Raw genomic sequence first — 9,186 nt, 5'->3', positions numbered from 1 at the left:
GTCCACGGCTGTAGCTACCTCTGTGTCGGCACTCGGCAGTCCGTCCATAATTGTATACCACCTACCCGTGGTTTTTTTTTCTTTCTTCTTTATACATACATACTACTACTACTACATCTCTTTATCAACCAGTCTATATTAGCAGCAGACACAGTACAGTACGGTAGTCCACGGCTGTAGCTACCTCTGTGTCGGCACTGGGCAGTCCGTCCATAATTGTATACCACCTACCCGTTGTTTTTTTTTTTCTTCTTTATACATACATACTACTACTACATCTCTTTATCAACCAGTCTATATTAGCAGCAGACACAGTACAGTACGGTAGTCCACGGCTGTAGCTACCTCTGTGTCGGCACTGGGCAGTCCGTCCATAATTGTATACCACCTACCCGTGGTTTTTTTTTTCTTTCTTCTTTATACATACATACTACTACTACATCTCTTTATCAACCAGTCTATATTAGCAGCAGACACAGTACAGTACGGTAGTCCACGGCTGTAGCTACCTCTGTGTCGGCACTCGGCAGTCCGTCCATAATTGTATACCACCTACCCGTGGTTTTTTTTTTCTTCTTTATACATACATACTACTACTACATCTCTTTATCAACCAGTCTATATTAGCAGCAGACACAGTACAGTACGGTAGTCCACGGCTGTAGCTACCTCTGTGTCGGCACTGGGCAGTCCGTCCATAATTGTATACCACCTACCCGTGGTTTTTTTTTCTTCTTTATACATACATACTACTACTACATCTCTTTATCAACCAGTCTATATTAGCAGCAGACACAGTACAGTACGGTAGTCCACGGCTGTAGCTACCTCTGTGTCGGCACTCGGCAGTCCGTCCATAATTGTATACCACCTACCCGTGTTTTTTTTTTTTTTCTTCTTTATACATACATACTACTACTACATCTCTTTATCAACCAGTCTATATTAGCAGCAGACACAGTACAGTACGGTAGTCCACGGCTGTAGCTACCTCTGTGTCGGCACTCGGCAGTCCATCCATAATTGTATACTAGTATCCATCCATCTCCATTGTTTACCTGAGGTGCCTTTTAGTTGTGCCTATTAAAATATGGAGAACAAAAATGTTGAGGTTCCAAGATTAGGGAAAGATCAAGATCCACTTCCACCTCGTGCTGAAGCTGCTGCCACTAGTCATGGCCGAGACGATGAAATGCCAGCAACGTCGTCTGCCAAGGCCGATGCCCAATGTCATAGTACAGAGCATGTCAAATCCAAAACACCAAATATCAGTAAAAAAAGGACTCCAAAACCTAAAATAAAATTGTCGGAGGAGAAGCGTAAACTTGCCAATATGCCATTTACCACACGGAGTGGCAAGGAACGGCTGAGGCCCTGGCCTATGTTCATGGCTAGTGGTTCAGCTTCACATGAGGATGGAGGCACTCAGCCTCTCGCTAGAAAAATGAAAAGACTCAAGCTGGCAAAAGCAGTAGCACCGCAAACAACTGTGCGTTCTTCGAAATCCCAAATCCACAAGGAGAGTCCAATTGTGTCGGTTGCGATGCCTGACCTTCCCAACACTGGACGTGAAGAGCATGCGCCTTCCACCATTTGCACGCCCCCTGCAAGTGCTGGAAGGAGCACCCGCAGTCCAGTTCCTGATAGTCAGATTGAAGATGTCAGTGTTGAAGTACACCAGGATGAGGAGGATATGGGTGTTGCTGGCCCTGGGGAGGAAATTGACCAGGAGGATTCTGATGGTGAGGTGGTTTGTTTAAGTCAGGCACCCGGGGAGACACCTGTTGTCCGTGGGAGGAATAGGGCCGTTGACATGCCTGGTGAAAATACCAAAAAAATCAGCTCTTCGGTGTGGAAGTATTTCACCAGAAATGCGGACAACAGGTGTCAAGCCGTGTGTTCCCTTTGTCAAGCTGTAATAAGTAGGGGTAAGGACGTTAACCACCTCGGAACATCCTCCCTTATACGTCACCTGCAGCGCATTCATAATAAGTCAGTGACAAGTTCAAAAACTTGGGCCGACAGCGGAAGCAGTCCACTGACCAGTAAATCCCTTCCTCTTGTAACCAAGCTCACGCAAACCACCCCACCAACTCCCTCAGTGTCAATTTCCTCCTTCCCCAGGAATGCCAATAGTCCTGCAGGCCATGTCACTGGCAATTCTGACGAGTCCTCTCCTGCCTGGGATTCCTCCGATGCATCCTTGCGTGTAACGCCTACTGCTGCTGGCGCTGCTGTTGTTGCTGCTGGGAGTCGATGGTCATCCCAGAGGGGAAGTCGTAAGCCCACTTGTACTACTTCCAGTAAGCAATTGACTGTCCAACAGTCCTTTGCGAGGAAGATGAAATATCACAGCAGTCATCCTGTTGCAAAGCGGATAACTGAGTCCTTGACAACTATGTTGGTGTTAGACGTGCGTCCGGTATCCGCCGTTAGTTCACAGGGAACTAGACAATTTATTGAGGCAGTGTGCCCCCGTTACCAAATACCATCTAGGTTCCACTTCTGTAGGCAGGCGATACCGAGAATGTACACGGACGTCAGAAAAAGACTCACCAGTGTCCTAAAAAATGCAGTTGTACCCAATGTCCACTTAACCACGGACATGTGGACAAGTGGAGCAGGGCAGGGTCAGGACTATATGACTGTGACAGCCCACTGGGTAGATGTATGGACTCCCGCCGCAAGAACAGCAGCGGCGGCACCAGTAGCAGCATCTCGCAAACGCCAACTCTTTCCTAGGCAGGCTACGCTTTGTATCACCGCTTTCCAGAATACGCACACAGCTGAAAACCTCTTACGGCAACTGAGGAAGATCATCGCAGAATTGCTTACCCCAATTGGACTCTCCTGTGGATTTGTGGCATCGGACAACGCCAGCAATATTGTGTGTGCATTAAATATGGGCAAATTCCAGCACGTCCCATGTTTTGCACATACCTTGAATTTGGTGGTGCAGAATTTTTTAAAAAACGACAGGGGCGTGCAAGAGATGCTGTCGGTGGCCAGAAGAATTGCGGGACACTTTCGGCGTACAGGCACCACGTACAGAAGACTGGAGCACCACCAAAAACTACTGAACCTGCCCTGCCATCATCTGAAGCAAGAAGTGGTAACGAGGTGGAATTCAACCCTCTATATGCTTCAGAGGTTGGAGGAGCAGCAAAAGGCCATTCAAGCCTATACACTTGAGCACGATATAGGAGGTGGAATGCACCTGTCTCAAGCGCAGTGGAGAATGATTTCAACGTTGTGCAAGGTTCTGATGCCCTTTGAACTTGCCACACGTGAAGTCAGTTCAGACACTGCCAGCCTGAGTCAGGTCATTCCCCTCATCAGGCTTTTGCAGAAGAAGCTGGAGGCATTGAAGAAGGAGCTAAAAGGGAGCGATTCCGCTAGGCATGTGGGACTTGTGGATGCAGCCCTTAATTCGCTTAACAAGGATTCACGGGTGGTCAATCTGTTGAAATCCGAGCACTACATTTTGGCCACCGTGCTCGATCCTAGATTTAAAACCTACCTTGGATCTCTCTTTCCGGCAGACACAAGTCTGCTGGGGTGCAAAGACCTGCTGGTGACAAAATTATCAAGTCAAGCGGAACGCGACCTGTCAACATCTTCACATTCTCCCGCAACTGGGGGTGCGAGGAAAAGGCTCAGAATTCCGAGCCCACCCGCTGGCGGTGATGCAGGGCAGTCTGGAGCGACTGCTGATGCTGACATCTGGTCCGGACTGAAGGACCTGACAACGATTACGGACATGTCGTCTACTGTCACTGCATATGATTCTCTCAACATTGAAAGAATGGTGGAGGATTATATGAGTGACCGCATCCAAGTAGGCACGTCACACAGTCCGTACTTATACTGGCAGGAAAAAGAGGCAATTTGGAGGCCCTTGCACAAACTGGCTTTATTCTACCTAAGTTGCCCTCCCACAAGTGTGTACTCCGAAAGAGTGTTTAGTGCCGCCGCTCACCTTGTCAGCAATCGGCGTACGAGGTTACATCCAGAAAATGTGGAGAAGATGATGTTCATTAAAATGAATTATAATCAATTCCTCCGCGGAGACATTGACCAGCAGCAATTGCCTCCACAAAGTACACAGGGAGCTGAGATGGTGGATTCCAGTGGGGACGAATTGATAATCTGTGAGGAGGGGGATGTACACGGTGATATATCGGAGGATGATGATGAGGTGGACATCTTGCCTCTGTAGAGCCAGTTTGTGCAAGGAGAGATTAATTGCTTCTTTTTTGGTGGGGGTCCAAACCAACCCGTCATATCAGTCACAGTCGTGTGGCAGACCCTGTCACTGAAATGATGGGTTGGTTAAAGTGTGCATGTCCTGTTTATACAACATAAGGGTGGGTGGGAGGGCCCAAGGACAATTCCATCTTGCACCTCTTTTTTCTTTTATTTTTCTTTGCGTCATGTGCTGTTTGGGGAGGGTTTTTTGGAAGGGACATCCTGCGTGACACTCCTAGATGGGCCCGGTGTTTGTGTCGGCCACTAGGGTCGCTAATCTTACTCACACAGCTACCTCATTGCGCCTCTTTTTTTCTTTGCGTCATGTGCTGTTTGGGGAGGGTTTTTTGGAAGGGACATCCTGCGTGACACTGCAGTGCCACTCCTAGATGGGCCAGGTGTTTGTGTCGGGCACTTGGGTCGCTGAGCTTAGTCACACAGCTACCTCATTGCACCTCTTTTTTTCTTTGCGTCATGTGCTGTTTGGGGAGTGTTTTTTGGAAGGGCCATCCTGCGTGACACTGCAGTGCCACTCCTAGATGGGCCAAGTGTTTGTGTCGGCCACTAGGGTCGCTTAGCTTAGTCATCCAGCGACCTCGGTGCAAATTTTAGGACTAAAAATAATATTGTGAGGTGTGAGGTATTCAGAATAGACTGAAAATGAGTGGAAATTATGGTTTTTGAGGTTAATAATAATATGGGATCAAAATGACCCCCAAATTCTATGATTTAAGCTGTTTTTTAGGGTTTTTTGAAAAAAACACCCGAATCCAAAACACACCCGAATCCGACAAAAAAAATTCGGTGAGGTTTTGCCAAAACGCGGTCGAACCCAAAACACGGCCGCGGAACCGAACCCAAAACCAAAACACAAAACCCGAAAAATTTCAGGCGCTCATCTCTAGTAAACACCCTCGGTGCCGTGGAGAGTCCAAACGGCAGCGTCTGGAATTGGTAATGGCAATCCTGTACCACAAATCTGAGGTACTCCTGGTGAGGATAGTAAATGGGGACATGCAGGTAAGCATCCTTGATGTCCAGAGATACCATGTAATCCCCCTCGTCCAGGCTTGCAATAACCGCCCTGAGCGATTCCATCTTGAACTTGAATTTTTTTATGTATGTGTTCAAGGATTTCAAATTTAAAATGGGTCTCACCGAACCGTCCGGTTTCGGTACCACAAACAGTGTGGAATAGTAACCCCGTCCTTGTTGAAGTAGGGGCACCTTGATTATCACCTGCTGGGAATACAGCTTGTGAATTGCCGCTAGCACAGCCTCCCTGTCTGAAGGAGTAATCGGCAAGGCAGATTTTAGGAACCGGTGGGGTGGAGACGCTTCGAATTCCAGTTTGTACCCTTGAGATACTATTTGCAGGATCCAGGGATCCACCTGTGAGCGAGCCCACTGATCGCTGAAATTTTTGAGGCGGCCCCCCACAGTACCTGGCTTTGCCTGTGGAGCCCCACCGTCATGCGGCAGACTTGGAAGAAGCGGGGGAGGACTTTTGCTCCTGGGAACCTGCTGTTTGTTGCAGCCTTTTTCCCCTACCTCTGCCTCTGGACAGAAAGGACCCACCTTTTCCACGCCTGTTTTTCTGAGTCCGAAAGGACTGTACCTGATAAAACGGCGCCTTTTTAGGCTGTGAGGGAACATGGGGTAAAAATGCTGACTTCCCAGCAGTTGCTGTGGAAACTAGGTCCGAGAGACCATCCCCGAATAACTCCTCACCCTTATAAGGCAAAACTTCCATGTGCCTTTTTGAATCTGCATCCCCTGTCCACTGGCGAGTCCATAAGCCTCTCCTAGCAGAAATGGACAATGCACTTATTTTAGATGCCAGCCGGCAGATCTCCCTCTGTGCATCTCTCATGTATAAGACTGAGTCTTTTATATGCTCTATGGTTAGCAGAATAGTGTCCCTGTCTAGGGTGTCAATATTTTCTGACAGGGAATCTGACCACGCAGCGGCAGCACTGCACATCCATGCTGACGCAATAGCTGGTCTAAGTATAATGCCTGAGTGTGTATATACAGACTTCAGGATCGCCTCCTGCTTTCTATCAGCAGGTTCCTCGAGGGCGGCCGTATCCGGAGACGGTAGTGCCACCTTTTTAGACAAACGTGTGAGCGCTTTATCCACCCTAGGGGGTGTCTCCCAACGTGACCTATCCTCTGGCGGGAAAGGGAACGCCATTAGTAACTTCTTAGAGATTACCAATCTTTTATCAGGGAAAGCCCACGCTTCTTCACACACTTCATTTAATTCTTCTGATGGGGGAAAAACTACGGGTAGTTTTTTCTCCCCAAACATAATACCCTTTTTAGTGGTACCTGGGTTTATATCAGAAATTTGTAACACCTCTTTCATTGCTTCAATCATGCAACGAATGGCCTTAGTGGACATTAGACTAGACTCATCGTCGTCGACACTGGTGTCAGTATCCGTGTCGACATCCGCGTCTGCCATCTGAGGTATCGGGCGTTTTAGAGCCCCCGATGGCCTTTGAGACGCCTGGACAGGCACGAGCTGAGAAGCCGGCTGTCCCGCATTTGGCATGTCGGAAAATTTTTTGTGTAAGGAGTCGACACGTGCACGCAATTCCTTCCATAAGTCCATCCACTCAGGTGTCTGCCCCGCAGGGGGTGACATCCCTTCTATAGGCATCTGCTCCGCCTCCACATCATTATCCTCATCAAACATGTCGACACAGCCGTACCGACACACCGCACACACACAGGGAATGCTCTAACAGAGGACAGGACCCACAAAAGCCCTTTGGGGAGACAGAGTGAGAGTATGCCAGCACACACCAGAGCGCTATATAATGCAGGGACTAACTGAATTATGTCCCCTATAGCTGCTGTTATATATACTGCGCCTAAATTTAGTGCCCCCCTCTCTTTTTTACCCTTTTCTGTAGTGTAGACTGCAGGGAAGAGCCAGGGAGCTTCCTTCCAGCGGAGCTGTGAGGGAGAAATGGCGCCAGTGTGCTGAAGGAGATAGCTCCGCCCCTTTTTCGCGGACTATTCTCCCGCTTTTTTATGGCTTCTGGCAGGGGTAATTATCACATATATAGCCTCTGGGGCTATATATTGTGGTATTTTTGCCAGCCAAGGTGTTTTTATTGCTGCTCAGGGCGCCCCCCCCTAGCGCCCTGCACCCTCAGTGACCGGAGTGTGAAGTGTGTATGAGGAGCAATGGCGCACAGCTGCAGTGCTGTGCGCTACCTTGGTGAAGACTGATGTCTTCTGCCGCCGATTTTCCGGACCTCTTCTTGCTTCTGGCTCTGTAAGGGGGACGGCGGCGCGGCTCCGGGACCGAACACCAAGGCCAGTTCCATGCGGTCGATCCCTCTGGAGCTAATGGTGTCCAGTAGCCTAAGAAGCCCAAGCTAGCTGCAAGCACGTAGGTACGCTTCTTCTCCCCTTAGTCCCTCGCTGCAGTGAGCTTGTTGCCAGCAGGTCTCACTGTAAAATAAAAAATCTAATTATATACTTTCTTTTTAGAAGCTCAGGAGAGCCCCTAGTGTGCATCCAACCTCGGCCTGGCACAAAATCTAACTGAGGCTTGGAGGAGGGTCATAGTGGGAGGAGCCAGTGCACACCAGGTGACCTAAAAGCTTTCTTTAGTTGTGCCCAGTCTCCTGCGGAGCCGCTATTCCCCATGGTCCTTTCGGAGTTCCCAGCATCCACTAGGACGTCAGAGAAAAATAAATAAATAAAAATTATATATATATATATATATATTTATACAGGTTGAGTATCCCTTATCCAAAATGCTTGGGACCAGAAGTATTTTGGATATCGGATTTTTCCGTATTATGGAATATTTGCATACCATAATGAGATATCATGGTGATGGGACCTAAATCTAAGCACAGAATACATTTATGTTACATATACACCTTATACACACAGCCTGATGGTAATTTTAGCCAATATTTTTAATAACTTTGTGCATTAAACAAAGTGTGTCTACATTCACACAATTCATTTATGTTTCATATACACCTTATACACACAGCCTGAAGGTCATTTAATGCAATAGTTTTAATAACTTTATGTATTAAACAAGGTTAGTTTACATTGAGCCATCAGAAATCAAAGGTATCACTATCTCAGTCTCACTCAAAAAATTCTGTATTTCGGAATATTCCGTATTTCGGAATATTTGGATATGGGATACTCAACCTGTATATATATATATATATATATATATATACAGATGTGTCCTGATATATCGTTGCTGCATACCACATAACGGGCGCCATGCAACTCGCGCCAGCTCCTTGCGCTATAACTCCCGTTATAAGTTGCGTAGTAAATGTGACGTCACGTTATAATTGTAACGTTCATTCTACTTTCTGTCCACCAGATGTCGCTTTTCCTAAACTATACAGCGCATGCCTCAAATAGCCAACGGACCCTTCATAGCGCCGCCTGCTGATTGGCTGACATTTATTGTGACAATGACGAACCATTAATCACTTCCCTTTATATGGGAATTATTTCGGACTAGCTTTGTGTTTCAGTCACTACCAGATGGTCTCCAGCCACACTGCCGCTCGATCACGCTTGCTATGGATATTCGTTACAGTGTGTACATTTGCCGGGTAGCTTATTTCGGACTTTTTTTTTTTTTAAGCACTCAGGTATAACACATCACATATACACCCGGAGGGACTGCCTGTAATGTGGTTGGCTGTGGCCTAACGAGAACAGCGTCCGCCTGCAATGCTTGTACTCGTGGGTCCGATGCCCATTTGTGCTTGATCACTGTTAGGGACAGTGTTAATGTTGTGGCCAGTATTTTGGGCTATTAGTACTTCTCGTTATATAAAAAAAAGTCTGCTTCTACTAAATACAAGGCCACGCTGCTGCCCTGTTCACTCAATTCATCTAGTCGTTACGTTGTGTACAAAATGATGGATAACA

The sequence above is a fragment of the Pseudophryne corroboree genome, chromosome 4 (genome assembly GCF_028390025.1).
Source record: "Pseudophryne corroboree isolate aPseCor3 chromosome 4, aPseCor3.hap2, whole genome shotgun sequence".
NCBI classification, from domain to species: domain Eukaryota; kingdom Metazoa; phylum Chordata; class Amphibia; order Anura; family Myobatrachidae; genus Pseudophryne; species Pseudophryne corroboree.
Note: the sequence above shows the minus strand (reverse complement) of the source record.